We start from the raw sequence: 22,712 nt of genomic DNA on the forward strand, positions 1-22,712 counted from the left end.
TTTTAAAACCAGGAGGCCACGCCCCTCAGCGGCTTCAGGAGCCCAGACCTTTGGGGGCCCACCTTCCGCAGCTTTCCATTGGCCCCACGGTGCAAGCCCGTAGGTTCAGGCCCTCCGAACACAGCTCGCTTTCCACACCAGCGGGGCCGTACCAGAGCAAGACCATGTCTCACAAAATAATAATACTACTTAAAAAATGGTAAATTTTATGTTATGTATATTTTCCACACTATAAATAAATATTTGTGCATGTAAATATATATATGTGTATATTTTTTGTATAATAGGTATAGTAGCAAGCAAAGGAAATTCAAATTGAGTCACATTCTACAAAATGCCTAACCAGACCTCTCCAAAACTGTCAAGGTCATGAAAAACGAAGACTGAGGCACTGCCACAGACTAGAGGAGGGAAAGGAGCTGTGACAACTAAATTCAATATAGTACCCTGGACTGGATCCAGGAATCAAAAAAAGGACAAATTTGTGGATAAAGTTGGTGAAATCCAAATAAAGTCTGGAGTTGAGTTAGTAGTAATGAACCAGTGTTAATCTTTTTGTTTCAGTAAATGTATTATGGTTATATAAGATGTTAGCATTCAGGGAAGCTGGATAAAGAGTAGACAAAAATTATCTTGCTATCTTTGCAGCTTTTCTGTAAAGCTAAAAAAGAAAAAAAAAAAAGTCTTAATAACAAGGATACAATTTTCCAGAGAGAGAGAGAAAGATGTTGTAATAGATGTAAATTCTTTCTTGGGAGACAAAGCTTTAACATGCTCCAAGACTAATTATCTGACCAATGTCTCCCCAGATAAAGAAAGATTGTCACTAGGCAAATGTCCGAAAAGCTTCTCAGCCGAAAGCTGGATTATTCAACAGTCCCTGAAACAAATACACACAGAGGACAAGTGATTTTTTTAAAAAGGGAAACAAGCCTGGCATGGTGGTCCATGTGTGTAATCCTAGCACTTTGGGAGGCCAAGACAGGAGGATCGCTTGAGGCCAGGAATTTGAGACCAACCGGGGTCAAAAAGTGAGACCCAGTCTCTCAAAAAAACAAACAAACAAACAAACTTAGCCAGGAGAATCGCTTGAACCCAGGAGGTGGAGGTTGCGGTGAGCTGAGATCACGCCATTGCACTCCAGCCTGGGCAACAGAGCAAGGCTCTGTCTAAAAAATTTTTTTTTAAAAAGAAAAAAAAATTAGCTGAGTATGGTGGCACGTGCTTGTTATCCCTGTTGCTTGGGAGGTTGAGAAGGGAGAATTGCTTGAACCCAAGAGGTTGTGGCTACAGTGAGCTGTGATCGTGCCACTGCACTCCAGCTGGGGCAACAGAGCAAGACCCTGTCTCTAAAAATAAAGGGGTGGGTGTGGGGCAGGGGAGGAAAAAAATACCATGTATCTAAATTGATTGATATTTAAAGAGAAGTGCAACAAATTATTGAGTTAGAGGGATACAGTAAGGGCCTCTCTTAGGACGAGCAGAAGGACTCTCTAAGGAGGTGACAGTTGAGCAGAGAGACCAGGAGGAAGTGAGGACATGGGCCCCACAAGGATCTGGAGAAAGAGTAATCCAGGTAGAGGAGATGGCACATGCAAAGGCCCTGAGGTGTTCTATTAATTTCCTTTGATGGCCATAACACATTACCACAAATTGGGTGGCTTGAAACAACAGGAATTAATTCTCTTACACTTCTGGAGGCCAGAAATTCAGCGTGGAGGCATCAGCGGGGCCATACACTCTCTCGAGATCTTTGGGGAGGATTCTTACCTTCTCCAACTTCAAGAGGCTCCAGGCATTCTTTGGCTTATGGCTGCGTCACTCCAATTTCTGCGTGTATCTTCAGATGGCCTTATTCCCTGTGCCTGCATCTCCTTCTGTATCTTTTTTTTTTATTTTTTATTTTTTTTGAGACGGAGTCTCTTTCGCCCAGGCTGGAGTGCAGTGGCGCAATCTTGGCTCACTGCAACCTCCACCTCCTAGGTTCAGGCAATTCTCCTGCCTCAGCCTCCTGAGTAGCTGGGATTACAGGCACACGCCACAACACCCGGCTAAATTTTTTTGTATTTTTAGTAGAGATGGGGTTTCACCATATTCACCAGAGTGGTCTCGAACTCCTGACCTCAGGCAATCCGCCTGCCTCGGCCTCCCAAAGTGCTGGGATTACAGGCATGAGCCATCAGGCCCGGCCCTCCTCCTCTATGTCTTATAAGGATACTTGTCATTGCATTTAGGGACCACCCTCATCCAGGATAGGCTCATCTTGAGACCCCTCATTTAACTACTTCTGCAAAAACACATTTTCCAAGTTAGGTCACATTTGCAGGTTCTGAATGTACATTTTAGGGTCTGCCATTCAACTCATTACAAATGGGATGGGCTTTGCATGTGCAGAGAAAGTCAGGAAAGCCAGGATAGCTAGAAGGAAGAGAGCAGAGGAGGCAGGGAGGAGACGCTATCAAAGGCTGGACAAAGGCCAGACAGGTATGATTTTACAGACTGCATGAGGACTGCAAATTTTATTCTAAGTGAATTGGAAAGCCAGAGAGGATTTTGAACAATATGCAACCACACACAATCTGCACGTGATTATTCATAGGCGCTTTAGTTGCAATAGCTGAAAACTGGAAAAAATAACAAAAAACAAAAAAACAAAATATCCCTTAAGAGAGGAATGGTTAAACTGTGATTCACCCATACCATGAAACACTGCTCAGCAATAAATAGGGCAAAGTACTAAAACACGACAGGCCAGGTGCAGTGGCTCACGCTTGTAATCCCAGCACTTTGGGAGGCTGAGGCGGGTGGATCACCTGAGGTCAGGTGTTCAAGACCAGCCAGACCAACATGGTGAAACCCCGCTCTACTAAAAATATTAAAAACTTGCTGGGCATGGTGGTGGGTGCCTGTAATCCCAGCTACTCAGGAGGCTGAGGCAGGAGAATCGCTTGAACCCAGGAGGCAGAGATTGCAGTGAGCTGAGATCGTGGCATTGTACTCCAGCCTGGGTAATAAAGCGAGACTCCATCTAAAAAAAAAATATATATATATATATAGTCAGGCATGGTGGCATGCAGCTGTAGTCCCAGATACTGGAGGCTGAAGCAGGAAGATCTCTTGAGCCCAGGAGTTTGAGGCTGCAGTGAGCCATGATTGTGCAACTGCACTCCAGTCTGGGAGACAGAGCAAGACCCTCGGTCTTGCTAAAAACATAAAATACAACAAAACAGAAAAGCAAAGAAGCACACAACACTTTGGATGAATCTCAAAATAAGTAGCCTGATTGAAAGAAGCCAATCTTGGCCGGGCGTGGGGTTCATGCCTGTAATCCCAGCACTTTGGAAGGCGGAGGCGGGTGGATGACCTGAGGTCAGGAGTTCGAGACCACCCTGACCAACATGGTGAAACCCCATCTCTACAAAAAATATAAAAAATTAGCCAGGTGTAGTGGTGGGCGCCTATAATCCCAGCTACTCAGGAGGCTGGGGCAGGAGGATCACTTGAACCCAGGAGACAGAGTTTGCAGTGAGCCAAGATTGTGCCATTGCACTCCAGCCTGAGCAACAAGAGCAAAACTCCATCTCAAAACAAAAAGAAAGCAGCCAATTTCAAAGGTACCATTAATATGATCCATTTATATCATATTCTCCAAAAGTGACAAAACCATACTATGGGAGGAAAGATCAGTGTTGCCAGGGGTTAGGGAAGGGTGTTAGAATAAAGGGGGTAGCATAGAAGGTTTTGGGGGTGATAGAACTGTTTTGTATTATGGTGGCTGCATGTGTTAAAATTCTAATTATGATAGTGGTTACCTATGTTAAAATTTTTATTGAACTGAACTCTAAAAATTTCAATTTTACTGCATGATCCTTTAAAAACTAAAATTACATACATATAATTTTATACATATAAGTGTAAATAAATAGATAATTATATGCACACACACACCGTCCATAAATAAATAGAATTGTTTAAAGACACACTGGCACCAAACCAAAGTGATCCCTTGAAGTAACCAGAAGATTTGAAAGAGAACTGGAAAAGGGACTCAATTTCTGCCTGTGCAATTCAAAGGTGTCTTTGATGTTACTCGCAGGAAACGCTGCTGTTAAGTGTTTCAAGTCTGGGGAAGCAATGCACTTACCACACCCTCATATCCTTGTCAATGCTTATTTTTATGAGTTTCGAAGTAAGTATAGAGTCTGGAAATGTCACAGAGGGAAGCGATCATCAATGTCAAGTCCTCTCTTTGATGACTTGTGAGACACAGAGCGGGGTGATCTCTGCAAGTCTCAGCAAGTGGTTCAGAACTAAACTGATTCCCAGATTTCCTGACTTCCCAGTGCGCATGAAATCCCTGTGTTTCTAAACGCTCCTACAGCCTTCGAGAAGGCTCCTAAGGCACTTAGAGCTCCTTCTAAACTGATGCAGGCCCCTAATCCTGGCTTTCATCTCCTTGAGCCAAGGACAGCATCACGTAGGCTTCCAGCCATCGTCATGAGGTGTGAGTCATACCGGCCTCCACACCTGTAGGAGGTAATGCCTAACAGGGAGTGATGGAACCGGTATTTCCATCCACTCAAGCAAATAAATGAAAACCAACAAGCTTTCACCACTGGGGAAAATTAACGATCCACAGAAACCACGAAAACATTACTAAAGGAGTTGTTAGTAATTTATAAATGAACAGATTCCCAAAATTTAAAAAGAAAAATGGAGTCATCCTACACAACTTTCAATGTGCTTAACATGCCCCTTAAAATTGAAAATGAGGCTGGGTGCTCATGCCTGTAATCCCAACACTTTGGCGGAGCCAAGGTGGGAGGATCACTTAAGAGTTTGAGACCAGCCTGAGCAACTTAGAAAGATTCCGTTTCTACAAAAAAAATTTTAAATTAGCCAGGTGTGGTGGTGCACACCTGTAGTCCCAGCTACTTGGGAGGCTGAGATGTTGCTTGAGCCCAGGAGTTTGAGGCTGTGGTGAACTATGATCACACCACTGCACTCCAGCCTGGGCAACAGAGCAAGACCTTTTCTCAAAAAAAGAAATATTGAGGCCAGGCACAGGGGTTCACGCCTGTAATCCCAGCACTTTGGAAACCCGAGGCAGGCAGATCACTTGAAGTTAGGAGTTCGACACCAGCCTGACCAACATGGTGAAACCCTGTCTCTACCAAAAATACAAAACTTAGCCAGGCCTGGTGGCACGCGCCTGTAATCCCAGCAACTCAAGAGGCTGGAGCAGGAGATTCGCTTAAACCTGGGAGGCAGAGGTTGCAATGAACTGAGATCACGCCACTGCACTCCAGCCTGGGCGACAGAGCAAGTCTCTGTCTCGAAAAAAGAAAAATTGAAATTGAAATCCAACATCCTGGGATGAGCTGACCCACAGAAGCTTTTTGATAATAGCCAAAAACTGGAAAAACCAAAATACTCCTCGAGAAGTGAATGGTTAAATGTCCTACGGCACATCCATTCCATGGAATACTACTCAGCAATGTAATAAGCATTTATTCGATATTATACTTTATGTGTTATAAAAAGAAAGGCAATTATCATTGGCAGAGAAGAGAGTCATCCTCCAAAATATGGACCTCTTTAGTCATGCCTAATGGAACACAGTATAAGAATTATTATTCCCTTAATAATTATTATTTCCTTCCTAGAGAGAAAGTTATCATATTAGCTAATCATAAATACACAGAATCTAGAAATTGTTCTAAAACTTTATTTTTCTCAGTGGGGTGCAGTGGCTCACGCCTGTAATCCCAGCACTTTAGGAGGCTGAGGCGGGTGGATCGCCTGAGGTCAGGAGTTCGAGACCAGCCTGGCCAACATAGTGAAACCCCGTCTCTACTAAAAAATACAAAAAATTAGCTGACTGTGGTGGCGGGTGCCTACAATCCCAGCTACTCAGGAAGCTGAGGCAGCAGAATCGCTTGAACCTGGGAGGCGGAGGTAGCAATGAGCTGAGATTGCGCCATTGCACTCCACGGCAACAAGAGTGAAACTCCGTCTCAAAAACAAAACAAACAAACAAAAAAACCTTTATTTTTCTCTTGAGGCTCCCATCAGACTACCTGGGAAGGAGATCTTCGCTCCTGTCTCCCTTTCCTTTCCTTTCTCTTATCCCTCATTTCCTTTGGGTTTGGTTTTTTTTTTTTTTTTTTAGTACTAACTGCAGGATCTTGGCTCCCAGTGAATTGGCTAAGATTGTGAAGAGTATTGACAACTTGGGGCTGAATCCTAGTTTTGCCTTTCAGTTGCGTTTGATATTAGACACATTTCTTTTCTTTTCTTTTCTTTTTTACTTCCCACGCTGCACTGATGTAACTTTTTTTTTTTTTTTTTTAGTTTCTAATTTTTGTGAGTACATAGTAGGTGTATATATTTATGGGGAACACAAGATTTTTTTTTGTATCCATTAACCATCCCCACTTCCGCCCCACCCCCCACCACCCTTCCCAGCCTCTGGTAACCATCCTTCTACTCTCTATCTCCAAGAGTTCAATTGTTTTAATTTTAGCTCCCACAAATAAGTGAGAATATGCCAGTTCCATCTAAATTGTTGCAAATGACAGGATCTCATTTTTTATGGCTAAATAGTACTCCATTGGGTATAATAAGTACCCCAAAGTCCACTATGTCATACTTTTTTTTTTTTTTTAAGGTGGAGTTTCACTCTTGTCACCCAGGCTGGAGTGCAATGGCACAATCTTGGCTCACTACAACATCTGCCTTCTGGGTTCAAGTAATTACCCTGCCTCAGCCTCCTGAGTAGCTGGGATTACAGGCGCCCACAACCATGTCTGGCTAGTTTTTGTATTTTTAGTAGAGACAGGGTTTCGCCATGTTGGCCAGGCTCGTCTTGAACTCCTGACCTCAGGCGATCCACCCACCTTGGCCTCCCAAAGGGCTGGGATTACAGGCATGAGCCACCACACTCAGCCCATCGTGCCCTTTAAAGGAAATGTATATGTTCCTTTGAGCCTTTAAGTTTCTCCTATAGCCTGGGATAAAAATGTATGGTTGGGCTGGGCGCAGTGGCTCACAACTGTAATCCCAGCACTTTGGGAGGCCGAGGTGAGTGGATCACTTGAGGCCAGGAGTTCAAGATCAGCCTGGCCAACATGGAGAAACCCTATCTCTACTAAAAATACAAAAATTAGCCAGTCATGGTGGCGTGCGCCTGTAGTCCCAGCTACTCAGGAGACTGAGGCACGAGAATCACTTGAACCTGGGAGGCGGAGGTTAAAGTGAGCTGAGATCATGCCACTGCACTCCAGCCTGAGCGACACAGCAAGACCCTTGTCTCAAAAAAAAGTATGGTTGGAGCTAAAGAAGCAACTTTGGACTCAGACATGGAAGCTATGATTTAAGGAAAGCACTTTACCAGCCCTAAACTACCCACCTCCAGACCTGTACATGAGCAAGATATAACTTCTATCCAGGTTAAACTACTCTATTTTAGGTTCTCATTGTTACAGCAGCTCATACTGTACAATAATTTAAAATAAAAGTTAGCATCAAGAGTGGGGTTTTGCCCTAATAAGTACCAGATGTGGGGTTTTGCCCTACTAAGAACCAGAACTGGGGTTCTGCTGTAGTAAAAACCTGAACTATAAGGCATTAACTTGACCATCAGACAGCAGGTCATGAAGACACAGATACAAGGTGAGGATCTGGTGATCTATGTTACATTATGGCAGACCACTAGGTAAAACTGTGATGTCTTGAATGACAGAGCAGGCACCGATGGAGTCTCCAAGCTTTGGAGATGTCATTGGAAGAACCCAGACTATTTGTGTGTGTGTGTGTGTGTGTGTGTGTGTGTGTGTGTGTGTGTGTGTGTGTGTTGACTACTTCTGGCTATTAATAAAGAGAGAGATGTACTGTAGAAGTGGAGATGGAAAGGAATAGAATTGTATCAGTGAGGCCGGGTGTGGTGTCTCACGCCTGTAATCCCAGCACTTTGGGAGGCCAAGGTGGGCGGATTGCCTGAGCTCAGGAGTTCGAGACCAGCCTAGGAAACACTGTGAAACACTGTCTCTACTAAAATACAAAAAATTAGCCAGGCATGGCAGTGGGCGCCTGTAGTGCCAGCTACTCAGGAGGCTGAGGCAGGAGAATCGCTTGAACCTGGGAGGCGGAAGTTGCAGTGAGCTGAGATTGCGCCACTGCACTCCAGCCTGGGCGACAGAGCGAGACTCTGTCTCCAAAAAAAAAAAAAAAAAAGAATTATATCAAGGGAGGCTCTTTCTCCATGCAGGCTACAGTTGAAATGAACTGACTGTGGTGATTCAGGGCCTCACAGGGCTTCAAAGCAAAACACCTCCTGTACCCATAAAATGAAGCATCCATGCAAGATGGCTCTGATGAGGCAACGGGTTCTCAGCAGCTTCCCACTTGGAAGTCTCTTCTAGACTGTGAGTCAGCCCAGGAGCAAGAGTACTGCCTCCCCTCTCAACTCTGCCTTTCAAAAAGCTAAGAGTAGCTGTCACTAACATGAGAGAATATCCCCGGGCACGGTGGCTCACGCCTGTAATCCCAGCACTTTGGGAGGCCGAAGCGGGCGGATCATGAGGTCAGGAGATCAAGACCATCCTGGCCAACATGGTGAAACCCCGTCTCTACTAAAAATACAAAAATTAGCTGGGCGTGGTGGCACGTGCCTGTAATCCTAGCTACTCGGGAGGCTGAGGCAAGAGAATGGCTTGAACCTGGGTGGTGAAGATTGCGGTGAGCCGAGATCATGCCATTGCACTCCAGCCTGGGCAACAAAAGCGAAACTCCATCTCAAAAAAAAAAAAAGAAAGAAAGAAAGAAAATAAAAAAAGATAAGAGAGTACCAAGGTCCAGGCATAGAGGCTAGGAAATAAAGGAGGACAGAGTTAAGGTTCAAGAACTATGCCAGAGAAGATATTGATAATTGGCTCTCACTCCTTGCATATGGGCCTGCCTGGAGACAAGAGGATGGAAAATCTACTAAATTTTTGAGATCTGCATTGTCAAAGAAACTATAAGTCTGGACTGCTTTGGCACAGTCTTTTGACTGTGATTATTTGACATTAAAAAAAAAATCTTGGTGGGGAGCAATGGCTCATGCCTGTAATCCTAGCACTTTGGGAGGCTGAGGCGGGTGGATTACTTGAGATCAGGAGTTCAAGACCAGCCTGGCCGAGTAGTGAAAACCCATCTCTGCTAAAAATACAAAAACTAGCCTGGCGTGATGGCGCATGCCTATAATCCCAGCTACTTGGGAGGCTGAGGCAGGAGAATCACTTGAACCCGGAAGGCAGAGATTGTGGTGAGCCGCGATTGTGCCCCTGCACTCCAGCCTGGGTTACAGATGGAGACTCTATCTCAGAAAAATAAAATAAAATTAAATTAAATTAAATTAAATTAAATTAAAAAAAAAAACAATCTTGGCCAGGAGCAATGGCTCATGCCTGTAATCCCAGCACTTTTGGAAGCCAAGGCAGGGGAATCAATTGAGCCCAGGAGTTTGAGAACTGGCCTAGGCAAAAAAGTGAGACCCAATCTCTGCAAAAAATTTAAAAAATTAGCCGAGCATGGGGTTGCATGCCTGTGGTCCCAGATACATGGGAGCCTGAGGTAGGAGGATCCCTTGAGCCCACAAGGTTGAGGCTGCAGTGAGCCATATTCACATCACTGCAGTCCAGCCTAAGTGACAGAGAAAGACCGTGTCTCAAAAAAAAAAAAATCCCCCAAATTTGTATCATGAACCCCCTCAAAATTGTACCAGCAAGAAATGAGAAAGCTTCAGAAATGGCTTTGGGGCATAGAAGACAATGAAGGGCCCCACTAGGGGGCAAAACCAAGGACCATGGAGGACAATGGACAAAGAACTTACTTTCTGGCAAGGCTGCCCTTCAAGGAGTCTTCACAATTTCTGCCTAATAAAATTTGCATTTGTTTTGTTTTGTTTTTTACAGACTGGGTCTTTCTCTGTCGCCCAGGCTGGAGTACAGTGGCAAGATCATAGCTCACTGCAGTCTCGATCTCCTGGGCCCAAGCAATCCTCCCATCTCAGCCTTCTGAGTAGCTGGGACCACAGGCACATGCCACCACACACAGATAATGTTTTGTTTTTTTGTAGAGATGGGGTCTCACTATGTTGCCCAGGCTGGTCTCAAACTCGTGGCCTCAAGCAATCCTCCAACCTCGGTTTCCCAGAGTGCTGGGATTACAAGCATGAACCACTGCACACCTAGTTAATTTCTACATAATGAAAATTTCATATTGCGGTTCATTGACTTTTGTGTGTTTCCCACGCTTCCATTGAAGTGGAGGTTTTTTATTGTTTAGGAAATTGGGGGCAGAGGTGTTTGTTTGTTTGTTTGTTTGTTTGTTTGTTTGTTTGTTTTACTATGGTTTTACCACTTATACTGCATGTAGACTAGAGGGAGCTTTTTAAGTTTGTAGGCCACCAGACCATGAGAAACCATACCAGAGCTCAATGGAGGAATGTTATATTTCAAACCAGACCAGCGAGTGGATGAGTCATTAGGCTATGTCTCTTGGATAGGGATGGTCTGTGTATGAGAAGAAGGAGGTGCATGTACATTGTATGCAGTGGCACCAGTTAATCTAGCTCTGCCTGTTTAGGGAGGTGATTTAGATATTTCAGAACCAAGATATCTACAAGACAAATAAACTCGTCTCTTGCCAACTCAATGTTGCTAACTGGCTGCATTTCATTGCATATCTCTTTTAACTTAATTTCTATTTTTAATTGTGGCAAAATACACACAACATAAACACTACCAGTAGAGTCATTTTTAAGTCTACAGCTCAATGGCATTACGTACATTCACACTGTTGTGTAACCATGACCACCACTCATTATCAGGACTTTTCCATCTTGCAAAAGTGAAACTCCATACCCATTAAACACTCACTCTCCATTCTCATCTCCCTTAGGCCATGACAGCTAGTGTTCTACTTTCTGTCTCTATGAATTTGAATGCTCTGTGTACCTCACAGAAGTTGAATTATCTGGGTACCTCATAGAAGTAGAATTATACAGTACTTCTTATTTTGTTATTGGCTTATCTCACTTAGCATACTATCCTCCAGGCTCATCCATGTTGTGTCAGAATTTCCTTCTTCTTAAGAATGAATAATATTCTGTTGTATGGTGGTATGTGCTATACCACGTTTTGTTTATTCATCCATCCACTGAAGGGCACTTGTGTTGCTTCCAACTTTTTTGGCTATTGTGAATAATGTTGCTCTGAATACGGGTGTGCAAATATCTCTTCAAGATCTTGCTTTCAGGTTTTTTGGATTACACCCAGAAGTAGAATTGCTAGATCATATGCTAAATCTATTTTTAACTTTTTGAGGAACCACCTGTATTAGTCCGTTCTCACACTATTAATAAAGATATACCTGAGACTGGGAAGAAAAAGAGCATTAATTGGACTTACAGTTCCAATGGCTGGGGAGGTCTCAGAATCACGACAGGAGGCAAAAGGCACTTCTTACATGGCAGCGGCAAGAGAAAATGAGGAAGACACAAAAGTAGAAACCCCTGATAAAACCCCGTTTTTACTAAAAATACAAAAATTATCTAGGTGTGGCGGTACACACCTGTAATCCCAGCTACTCGGGAGGCTGAGGCAGGAGAATCACTTGAACCAGGAGGTGGTGGTTGCAGTGAGCCGAGATTGCGGCACTGCACTCCAACATGAGTGACATAGTGAGACTCCATTAAAAAAAAAAACCCACACAGGTTTATTATCTCAAAGTGTCTATAGATCAGGAATCTTAGTTGGGGCACAGCTACTCACAGGCTGCAATCAAAAGGTTGGCCAGAGCTGCGGTCTTATCTGAAGGCGTAAGTGAGTAAGGACCCTTTTTCTAGTTTATTTATGTGGTTTTAGCATGAATTCAGTTACTTGAAAACTGTTGGACTAAGGGCCACTGTTGCTCACTGGATGTTGGCTGTAGGCTACGCTCAGTTTCTTGCCTCTCCAAATAGGCTGTTGGCTTCATCAAAGCCAGCAAGAGAGAGATTTTGCTGCCAAGAAGGATGCCAGGATCTTTGTAACACAATCATGGAAATGGCATCCACTCAACATTTTGATATTCTGTTGGTCAGAAGCAAGTTACTCAAGAGGAGGAAATTATATGAGGTCACGAGTACCAGGAGGTGGGATCATTGGGAGCCATCTTAGAGGTTCCCTGCCATACTGTCTCCTCTTCTGTATTTTAGGGCTCCAGTGCCTGACCACTTGCTTCCCCAACTTCTAGCATCACCTTCTCTCCTTCTAATACTAGAAAGGCATTCTCCTCCCATCTTATCCTTATAGTAAGCTTTACTCTCTCTTTCCATGTGACCATGATGACAGAATCATTTCAGCGGAACGTGATTTATGGGAAAGTGGCAAGGATTTCAACAAACACATCTGTTTAGGCTGGGTGCAGTGGCACATCCCTGTAATCCCAGTGCTTTGGGAGGCCAAGGCAGGAGAATTACTTGAGCTCAAGAGTTCCAGATCAGCCTGGGCAACGTAGTGAGATGCCATCTCTTTTTTAAAAGAAATTATCCAGGTGTTGTGTTGTGTGCCTGTAGTCCCAACTAACTACCCAGGAAGCTGAAGCAGGAGGAGTCCTTCAACCCAGAAGTTTGAAGCTGCAGCAAGCTATGAATGCACCACTGTACTCCAGCCTGGGTGACAGAGTGAGACCCTGTCTCTTAAAAAAAAAAAAATCTGTTTAGAATTTTCAAAATGGTATCCTTGTGAGTCATATAATCATGTATACATTTAAATACACAGAATGAGCAGCAGAAATGGAAAACAGAGATGCAAGGAGAAGCATTGAAAAGGCAAGGCACAGATGTCTACATGAAAAGTTAGAGTTATATGAGATAATGACTCAGTTTCCCCAGCATGACCAGAAGAGTATTCATGGGGAGAGTTTCCCTTAGGCCTGGCCTATTTTCTTCTTAGGCAATTCTACTTGTAAGTGTATCAACTGGATTCAACAGGAAATGGAAGACACATCGCTTCTGGGTAATTTAGGGGAAGTTTTTCAAAGGATCTGTTTGTAATGATGTGGGCAGAGTTAAGGGCTGGTGTGGCATCCCAGAGCTAGCAACACTGGGGAGCTGTTAACACTTATTAATGCCTGATGGTGCAAGGAAGAGAATGCTTACAGATGACCAGAAAAAGTGGCTGTGTGGAAGGGCCTATGGCCCCTAATAAAGAGAGCAGCCAACTACAGCAACCAGGCATCTGATATCTTTATAGTCTCCCTGACATTTCTTTCCTTCTGACCTCCATCTCCTGACAATGCCTCCAATTGGCCAAACCCAACCAGAAACCAGAGGGTGCCAAGCCCAACAGTGTGGTCCATATAGGTTGGTCTCCCAAGACAACAAGCAAAGTAGACATTTTGGGACAAATAGAAAACACAGCACATAAAGCACAGCCCATATCATATTTTCTTGGAGAATTTTATGGTGTCAGCTTCATCACCAGTGTTCAGCAAACTTCCCTTTTCCTAATTCCACAAAGTATAAAGGTAGGTTATTGATTTAGGATGTTTCTTCTTTTTCAATGTAAGCATTCGCAGCTATGAATTGCCCTCTGAGCCCTGCTTTTGCTGCATCCTATAAGTTTTAGTGTGTTTTGTTTTCATTTTCATTCATCTCAATGTACTTTCCAATCTAACATAATTTCTTCTTTGACCTCCTGGTTAAGAGCATGTTGCTTAATGTCTGCATATTTGTAAAGTTTTCTTCTGTCACTGATTTCTTACTTTATTCCATTGTAGCCAAAGATACTTTGGATTATTTCAATCCAACACCAGCATCTAATTAAACAAAAGTTAACTACTAAAGCACAGTGAGACACCACTTTACATCTATTAGGATTGATATGATTTTTAAAAACACAAAATAGGCCAGGCACGGTGGTTCACGCCTATAATCCCAGCACTTTGGGAGGCCAAGATGGCCAGATCATGAGGTCAGGAGTTCGAGATGATCCTTGCCAACACAGTGAAACCCCGTCTCTACTAAAAATACAAAAATTAGCTGGGCATGGTGGCACGTGCCTGTAGTCTTGCTACTCAGGAGGCTGAGGCAGGAAAATCATTTGAGGTGGACCCTGCAGTGAGCCAAGATTGCACCACTGCACTCCAGCCTGGGCAACAAAGCGAGACTCTGTCTCAAAGAAAAAAAAACATTAAAAAAAAACTACTTCTTAGTGTGACAAAATAAAAGAATGCTGAGGACGGTGTCAGTCCAGATCAATGCTACTAGACACAACCTTCCACAGCCTACCCTCAAGGGGCTGCCTTAATGGCACCCTCCACTGGTGCACATCAGACACTGCAGACCACCATGCATCGCAGCCAAGTCCAGGAAATGAAGACGAAGGAAAAAGCATCCATTCCTGAGCTTATGCCAAGTCTCAGGCACTATTAGTTGACAAAGCCTATCTCATTTAAGGCATGGGAGTGAACCCTGTTTACCAGATGGGACAACTGAGTCTGTGGAGGTGCACATGCTAATAAAAACCCTAGAGTGGCTGGGCTCAGTGGCTCACATCTGTAATCCCAGCATTTAGGGAAGCCAAGACCGAAGGCTCACTTGGGGCCAAGAGTCTGAGATCAGCCTGGGCAACAGAGTGAGACCCTATCTGTACAAAATCAGAATTGTAAAAATTAATTGGGCACGGTGGTGAACATCTGTAGTCCCAGCCATGTGGGAGGCTGAGGACGGAGGATCACTTAAGCCCAAGAGTCGGAGGCTGCAGTCAGCCATCATTGCACCACTGCACTCCAGCCTTGGCAACAGAGCAAGACCCTGTCTCCGAAAGGAAAAAAAAAAAAAAAAAAAAACTAGAATAGCATGAAACGTAGAGCAGGTTTTTGTTTGTTTGTTTGTTTGTTTCTGTTTTGTTTTGAGATGGAGTTTCGCTCTTGTCTCCCAGGCTGGAGTGCAATGGGGCGATCTCGGCTCACTGCAACCTCCACCTCCTGAGTTCAAGCAATTCTCCTGCCTCAGCCTCCGCAGTAGCTGGAATTGCAGGCCTGCATCATCACGCCCGGCCAATTTTTGTATTTTTATTAGAGACGGTGTTTCACCACATTTGCCAGGTTGGTCTCCAACTCCTGACCTCAGGTAATCTGCCCGCCTTGGCCTCCCAAAGTGCTGGGATTACAGGTGTGAGCCACCGTGCCCAGCCAAGCAGGTTCTTATTTAAAAACCCCACGGCTCCACGCCAGGGTCCTCCTCAGAGCCACTCTCACCTCCTTGTTCCACAGAGTGCACACCACAGGGTTCAGCAGTGGCGTCACTACCGTGTAGAACACAGCCACCAAGCGGTCCTGGTCGGGGTTGGCCCCGGACTCCGGACGCAAGTAGATGATGGAGGCGCAGTCAAAATGTACTATGACCACGGTGACGTGGGCCACACAGGTGGAGAAGGCCTTGCGCCGGCCGGCTGCCGAGGAAATCCTCACGATGGCAGCCACGAAGAAGGCATAGGAGAGGAGGATCGGGACGAAGGACATCAGCACCACCAGGACGCTCAGGAAAAAGATGCCCAGCGCCTTGCTGGCACTCTTGGCGCAGCTGAGCTTCAGCACCGGGGCGATGTCACAGAAGAAGTGCTCCACGTGGTCTCCGCTGCAAAAGGGCGATGAGAAGATCATGCTGGTCTTGATCAAGGCCACCGAGAACCCAGAGCAGAAAACCAGGGCTCCCAGGCAGAGGCAAACGGTGGGTCTCATGACCATAGAGTAGCGCAGGGGGTGGCAGATGGCCACATAGCGGTCATAACCCATCAGGGTAAGGAGGAAGCAGTGGCTGCATCCCAGACCCAGGAAGACAAACATCTGAGCCTGACAGCCAGGGATGGAGATGGCCTGGTCTCCATCAGCAGATGAGCCAGCATGCTGGGGATGGTGACCAGCGTGTATAGCAGGTCTCCAAGAGGGACAGCACCGCCAGGAAGTGGTACATGGGAGTGTGGCGGGACCTATCCGCATGGGTGATGGTGATGATGGTGACGTTGCCACCGAGGGTGACCAGGTAGGTAAGGAAGAACAGGGTGAAGAGTGTGTTCCTCAGGTGTGGGAGGTTGGAGAATCCCATCATCAGGAATTCTGTCACCAGACAGGTCCCATTTTCCTGCTGCTTGTAAAGAGACAGAGAGGAGACAACAGAATAGGTAAAACAGAGTGATTAATAAGGGTCTGCGATGCATCTGGTAGCAGTGCGGAAAGAAAATCATTTCTGGCCAGGCGCGGTGGCACACGCCTGTAATCCCAGCACTGTGGGAGGCCAAAGCGGGTGGATCACCCGAGGTCAGTTATTCGAGACCAGCCTGGCCAACAAGGCGGAACCCCATCTCTACTAAAAATACAAAAAATGTAGCTGGGCGTATTGGTATGCATCTGTAATCCCAGCTACTTGGGAGGTTGAGGCGGGAGAATCACTCAAACCCAGGAGGCGGAGGTTGTAGTGAGCTGAGATCACGCCACTGCACTCCAGCCTGGGGGACTGAGTGAAACTCCATCTCAGAAAAATAATAATAATAATTCCTGTTTTGCAAAAACTGAAAGGGGTACTCAGAAACAATAAGCCCTTTGTTTTCCTAAGAGTCACACAACTAGCAAGTGACTCTTCCACAGATAAGAAAATCAGAGGAATGTATGAGAAAATGATATTTGGTGTGTGGAAGGAAGATGGTAAGTTTGAATTTCTCTAGAAACAGATGCTTGATAAGGATTCAAGAGAAATATTTTATATAAAAGATGATTTCAAGTGACATACATAGGGAAGTAGGACGTGAAACAAGGAAGGTAGATAACCAATACAATGTACATCACCAAGGAAGGTACTGCTGTGGGCCACTGGAATTTAATCTTATGTGCAGAACCCTGGGACGTGTCCAAGAATATACACGTCTGTGTTTTTTTACCCAAGGTATGAGGGAGCTTGGGGATATATCCACTCAGTCCCATTAGCCACTGGTTGAAGATTTCTCTCAGGAGGCATTAAAGTGCCAGCACATGCCGCTTGCCATGTGTACAGAAAATTCAAAGTCCGGCTGCTGAGCAAGAAAAATAGGAGCAACGGGGATGTAGGTGAGAATTTTACAGGGTCTGCTATAGTCCAGTGAAAAAGAATATCTGGCCAGACACAGTGGCTCACGCTTGTAATCCTAACACTTTGGGAAGCCAAGGCAGGTGGATCACTTGAGGCCAGGAGTTCGAGACCAGCCCGACCAACATGGTAAAACCCTGTCTCTACTAAAAATACAAAAATTAGCCAGGTGTGGTTGTGTGCACCTGTAATCCCAGCTACTCAGGAGGCTGAGGCAAGAGTATTGCTTGAACCCAGGAGGTGGAGGTTGCAGTGAGCCAGGATCATGCCACTACACTCCAGCTTGGACGACAAAGCAAGACTCTGTCTCAAAAAAACCAAAAACCTTAGGAAGGCAAAGGCAAAGACTGCAAAATTGATACCTGAAATAAACCAAATAACACTTTCAGGAGAATGAGGTCAGCAAGATTGTGGAATAGAAGTTTTCTGCCTTTACTTCCTTCAGCTACTGGAAATTGCTGGCAACTGTTCAAAGTGAAGAATGCTATCATTAATATCAAGACCTTAGGAGTGAGGCTGAGATGCCCTCTTGGACTGAAGAATAAAAAAAAAAAAAATTCATGGTGAAACAGTAAGAGGAATGGTTCTCTCTGACTACACTGTCCCTCCCTGAGGCCAGCAGGACACCATATGCTGAGAGTTCTCCTGGACCCATGGTTTTTGCAGTGGAAGGGATGAGTTGGAAGTGAACATTCAGCTTCTCCATCATTCTGGGATTCTTCACGGGTAGCTTGCTCCTATCTCGTCCCACTTGAAATGTTGAGAATGCCGGCATGGCTGGACACCAGGGGTCAGTTGGGTCAAAGAACAGCGGACGAGGGGCTCACAGGAACCAGTTCACAGGTTTTGGTACTTGCTCTGCATCCCCACCAGCAGAAGTGCCGATATGGTTAGGATATTTGTCCCCACCCAAATCTCATGTTGAATTATAATCCCTAATGTTGGAGGTGGGGCTTAGTGGGGGGTGTTTGGGTCATGGAGGCAGATTCCTCATGGCTTGGTGCTGTCCTCACAATAGTGAGTGAGTTCTTGCAAGATCTGGTCATTTAAAAGTGTGGAGCTATTCCACCCCACTCTCTCTCTCTTGCTCCCGCTTTTGTTATGGGAATTGCCTGCTCCCATTTTGCCTTTCATCATGAGTAATGCTTCCTGAGGCCTCCCCAGAAGCAAAGCAGATGACACCATGAAGCATGCTGGCACCATGCTTCCTGTACAGCCTGCAGCACTCTTAGCCAATTAAACCTCCTTTCCTCATGAATTACTGTCTCAGGTATTTCTTTATAGCAATGCCAAGAATGGCTTGCTACACTTGCCACACCATAGAAACTAGCAAACAGCATCATGTGCAAGAAACATGGTGCATGTTATTTTTCCTAACAACTTTACCACCCAGCCAGGGAAAACAGCATCCAACCATGCCTGATCAGAGACAATTGCAGAGCCCAGCCAGCAGCCCCACATGATGGCAGAGTCCAGCCAGGTGCCCTTACCAGACTGTGGAACACATTCAGAAATACCACTCAACCTCAGAGAACAGGAAGCAACTCAGCCCAGTTAGAGAACCCCACAGCAAAGTCTGCCTGTCTGGAGTTTCAACCAGCCAGCCTACCCAGAATTCCAAACTAAACTAAATAATAAAGGTCTATCACAACCAAATTACACCTGCAAAGGCTGGAAAGGATGGCTGTCTCCTCAAATGTAAAAGCAACTACATAGGACACAGGTTTATGTTTTAAAAAACAAACAAAAAAATAAAAAAACAAGGAAACATAACACTACTAGAAAAAAATAATAAAGCTCCAGTAACAGACCCAGAAGAAAAGGTAATCTATAAAATGACTGAAAATGAATTCACAATGATTCTCTAAAAGTTCAGGAGCCTAAAAGAAAATACAGGTAGAAAATTAAATGAAATTTGAAAAAACTTTATAAACAAAATTAGTTTGGCAAAGAAGTAGAAACAATTAAAAGCACAAATAGAAATCCTAGGAAGAAAAAAACATAATAACCTAAATGAAAAGTTTGATACAAAGTAGGATTAAGAGTGTAGAGATACTTTATTTCTGTGATCAAAGTTAAGTGGTTATCATCTTAAAATAATCTTTTAACACTATAAGATGTATTTTGCAAGCCTCACGGCAAGCACAAAGCAAAGGCCTATAATAGATACACAACAAATGAAAAGGAAGGAGTCAGTGTTCCCTTTGGCAGCACATATACTAGAAATGGAATGATACAGGGATGATCGTGGTCCCTGCACAAAGATGACATGCACATTCGTGAAGCATCCCAACATCAAACTTATTTTAAAAGGAAGAAATCAAAACATATCACTAGAAGAAAGCATTTAAGCACTAAGAAAAAAAAGTAAATGAGGAAGAAACAAAAAGAATACATAAAATAACTAGAAAATAATCAGCAAAATGGCAATAGTAAGTCCTCACCTGTCAACAATTACCTTGAATGGACACGAATTACATTCTCCATCAAAAAACATGGGGTGAAGGAATAGATAGAAAGAGGCACCCAATCATGTGCTGCCTAAAAGAGACTTAATTCACCTGTAAGAAACACAGAATGAAAGAGATGGCATGGAAAAAGATATTCTAGGGCTGGGCATGGTGGCTTACACCTGTAATCCTATGCTTTGGGAGGCCGAGGTGAGCAGATCACTTGAGGTAGGCATTCGAGACCAGCCTGGCCAACATGGTGGAACCCCACCTCTACTAAAAGTACAAAAATTAGCCAGATGTGGTGGTGTGTGCCTGTAATCCCAGCTACTAAGGAGGCTGAGGCAGGAGAATCACTTGAACCCAGAGGCGGAGGTTGCAGTGAGTTGAGATCGCGCCACTGCACTCCAGCCTGGGCAACAAAGCAAGATTCCATCTCAAAAAAGAAAAGAAAGAAAAATATAATCCACTCAAAGGGAAGCCAAAAAAGAGCAGGGATTACAATCCTTATGTCAGGAAAAGAAAATAAACTTTAAATAAAAAACTATAAAGAAACAAAGAAAAACATTATATAATCATAAAGGGATCAATTCAGTAACAGGATAAAACAATTTTAAATATATATGCAACCAACAATGGAAAACATAAATGTATAAAACACATATTCCCTGAGGGATTCATGCCATGAAAAAGTACAAGGCCTTACTTCAAATCTTCAGAAACTGAAGTAAAATGAAACCCCAAGCCAAGAAATTCAGACTCTACTTAAGAAATCCAGATCTAGGCCCGGCACGATGGCTCATGCCTGTAACCCCAGCACTTTGGAAGGCCAAGGCAGGCAGATCACAAGGTCAGGAGTTTGAGGCCAGCCTGGCCAATATGGTGAAACCCCATCTCTACTAAAAATAGCCAGGTGTGGTGGCGCACGCCTGTAGTTCCAGCTACTCGGGAAGCTGAGACAAAAGAATTACTTGAACCCAGGAGGCAAAGATTGCAGTGAGCTGAGATCAAGCCATTGCACTTCAGCCTGGGCAACAGAGCAAGACTCCATCTCAAAAGAAAAGAAAAGAAAAAAAAATCCAGATCTAATAAAAAGCATACTGGCAGACATGCCCTAAATATGTCTGAAACAGGCCTTTTTATGGTGAAGTAAACAACATCAAAGAGAACAGCAGAACCCTTTATAGAGACCGTGATAGAAACTCAATAACATGGAAGACTTCACAGTGAAAAAATAATGAGATATGACTATTTAAGAAGTATAATTACTTAACATGACAAAACATTGTTAAATTGAAACAAATTTATAGGCAAATCACGAACTAGAACAAAGCTGTGATAAATGTTTACCTCTTACAAATTAAGAAAAATGTGAGCCAGGCACAGTGACTCATGCCTGCAATCCCAACACTTTTGAGAGGCCGAGACAGGCAGATCTCTTGAGCCCAAGAGTTTGAGACCAGCCTGAGCAACATGGTGAAACTTCATCTCTACAAAAAAAAAAAAATTATATATATATATATGTGTGTGTGTGTATATATATTAGCCAGCCACAATAGCATGTGCTTGTAGTCCCAGCTACTCTGGAGGCTGAGAAGGGAGGATCACTTGAGACCAGGAGATCGAAACTATAGTAAGCCATGATTGCACCACTGCACTCCAGCCTAGGTGACAGAGAGCGACCCTGAGAAAGAAAGAAGAAAGAAAAAGAGAGAAAGGAAGGAAGGAAGGAAGGAAGGAAGGAAAGATGGGAGGGAGGGAGGGAAAGATGGGAGGGAGGGAGGGAAAGAAAGGAAGAAAGGGAAAGAAAGGAAGAAAGAGACAGAAAGGAAGAAAGACAAAGGAAGGAAGGGAAGGGAAGGGAAAATGTATAGGACCACTCCCCAACATTCATGGAGCTCAAATAAAGACCCATATACCATGTGACATTATTTAAAGTTAAAAGTAAAGCTAATAAACAGTTAAGTAAAATATGCTCTAACTCATCACACTGACAGCCTTCATAATGACATGAAAAAACAGAATTCAGTTTAGGATTTCTGGACTCTTTAGAGTTCCACTCCAGAATGTGATGCTGTGGAGAGCACCGTGTGCTAGTTTCTAGCCCATGTCCTATCCCCTTCTCTTCCCACCCCAGGTGCCACTTAGCACTGCGAGGGGCCTTGTATGTATGTGTACAGATATCCCAACCATGCACCTTCAAGATGCAGCAACACCCTCCTTAACTACACCACTGCTTAACCACACCTAAGGAAATACACGCCAGCAGTGTGGTTCATATCAGAAGAAAGAAGTCCTACTTTTGGCCCTGCTAGTGGCTTGGAGCCACCTGGGCAGGGAATTCTAGGGTCATGTAGAGCATCATCTACAATGAGGTGCAAGCTCAAGGTAAAGACATACTCTTGACTTTGTAAACTCTTCACCCCTTGGGATGGGGTAGAGTCGAGTCCTCAGATGCATCAGTGCCAGGGCAGAATCCCTCTTGCCCAAGGCTAACAGTAGTCCTCTAACACCCCAGTATAAAATCAGCAGATGACCTTGATTTCATTATGATATAATGTATACATGGATTGAAACATCAAACTGTACTCCATAAATACATAGAATTATTATGTGTCTGTCTAGATAATTTCACCTCTAGATTTTTCTCATTGAAAAATAACTGCACTTAGATATATAGGAATGTTCATAATTGCATTATTTAAATTTTTAAAGAGGACATGACCTAAAGTATTCTATAGTCGAAATGCCCTTACAAACAAGGGTAAAACAAAATACTGACATTCTAATTGAAAAAGATACAAAGCACAAAAATAATAAGACATTATTAAAGTCATATCTTTGAGAATGGATAATAACATGGGAAGAATTCTCATATATGGGTTGTGTGAGAGTGGGATACGAAACAGCAAAAATTCTGTGATGACATTCGCATACATTCTTTATACTTTTTTGAATTTCCCAAATATCCTACATCAATTGCTAATTTGTATCAATAGAAAAATAACATTTCTTAGAGGATATTTTTTCTCTTGATAAACTATTTTCCTGTTTAATCAATCTAGTTTGACAGAGGAAGCCAAGGGTTGAGATAAACAATGCAAAACATGCTA

At 43.9% G+C, this 22,712-nt stretch overlaps 1 non-coding gene across 1 annotated transcript; it reads left to right on the top strand.

Annotated features, from left to right (window-relative positions):
• Positions 1-19,344: 19,344 nt before the first annotated feature.
• LOC112437943 (U6 spliceosomal RNA) lies at positions 19,345-19,448 on the top strand. Its single transcript, XR_003026444.1, has one exon. It is a non-coding gene; the product is annotated as a U6 spliceosomal RNA (small nuclear RNA).
• The last annotated feature ends 3,264 nt before the right edge of the window (positions 19,449-22,712 follow it).

The sequence above is a fragment of the Pan paniscus genome, chromosome 20 (genome assembly GCF_029289425.2).
Source record: "Pan paniscus chromosome 20, NHGRI_mPanPan1-v2.0_pri, whole genome shotgun sequence".
Classification (NCBI taxonomy): Eukaryota; Metazoa; Chordata; class Mammalia; order Primates; family Hominidae; genus Pan; species Pan paniscus.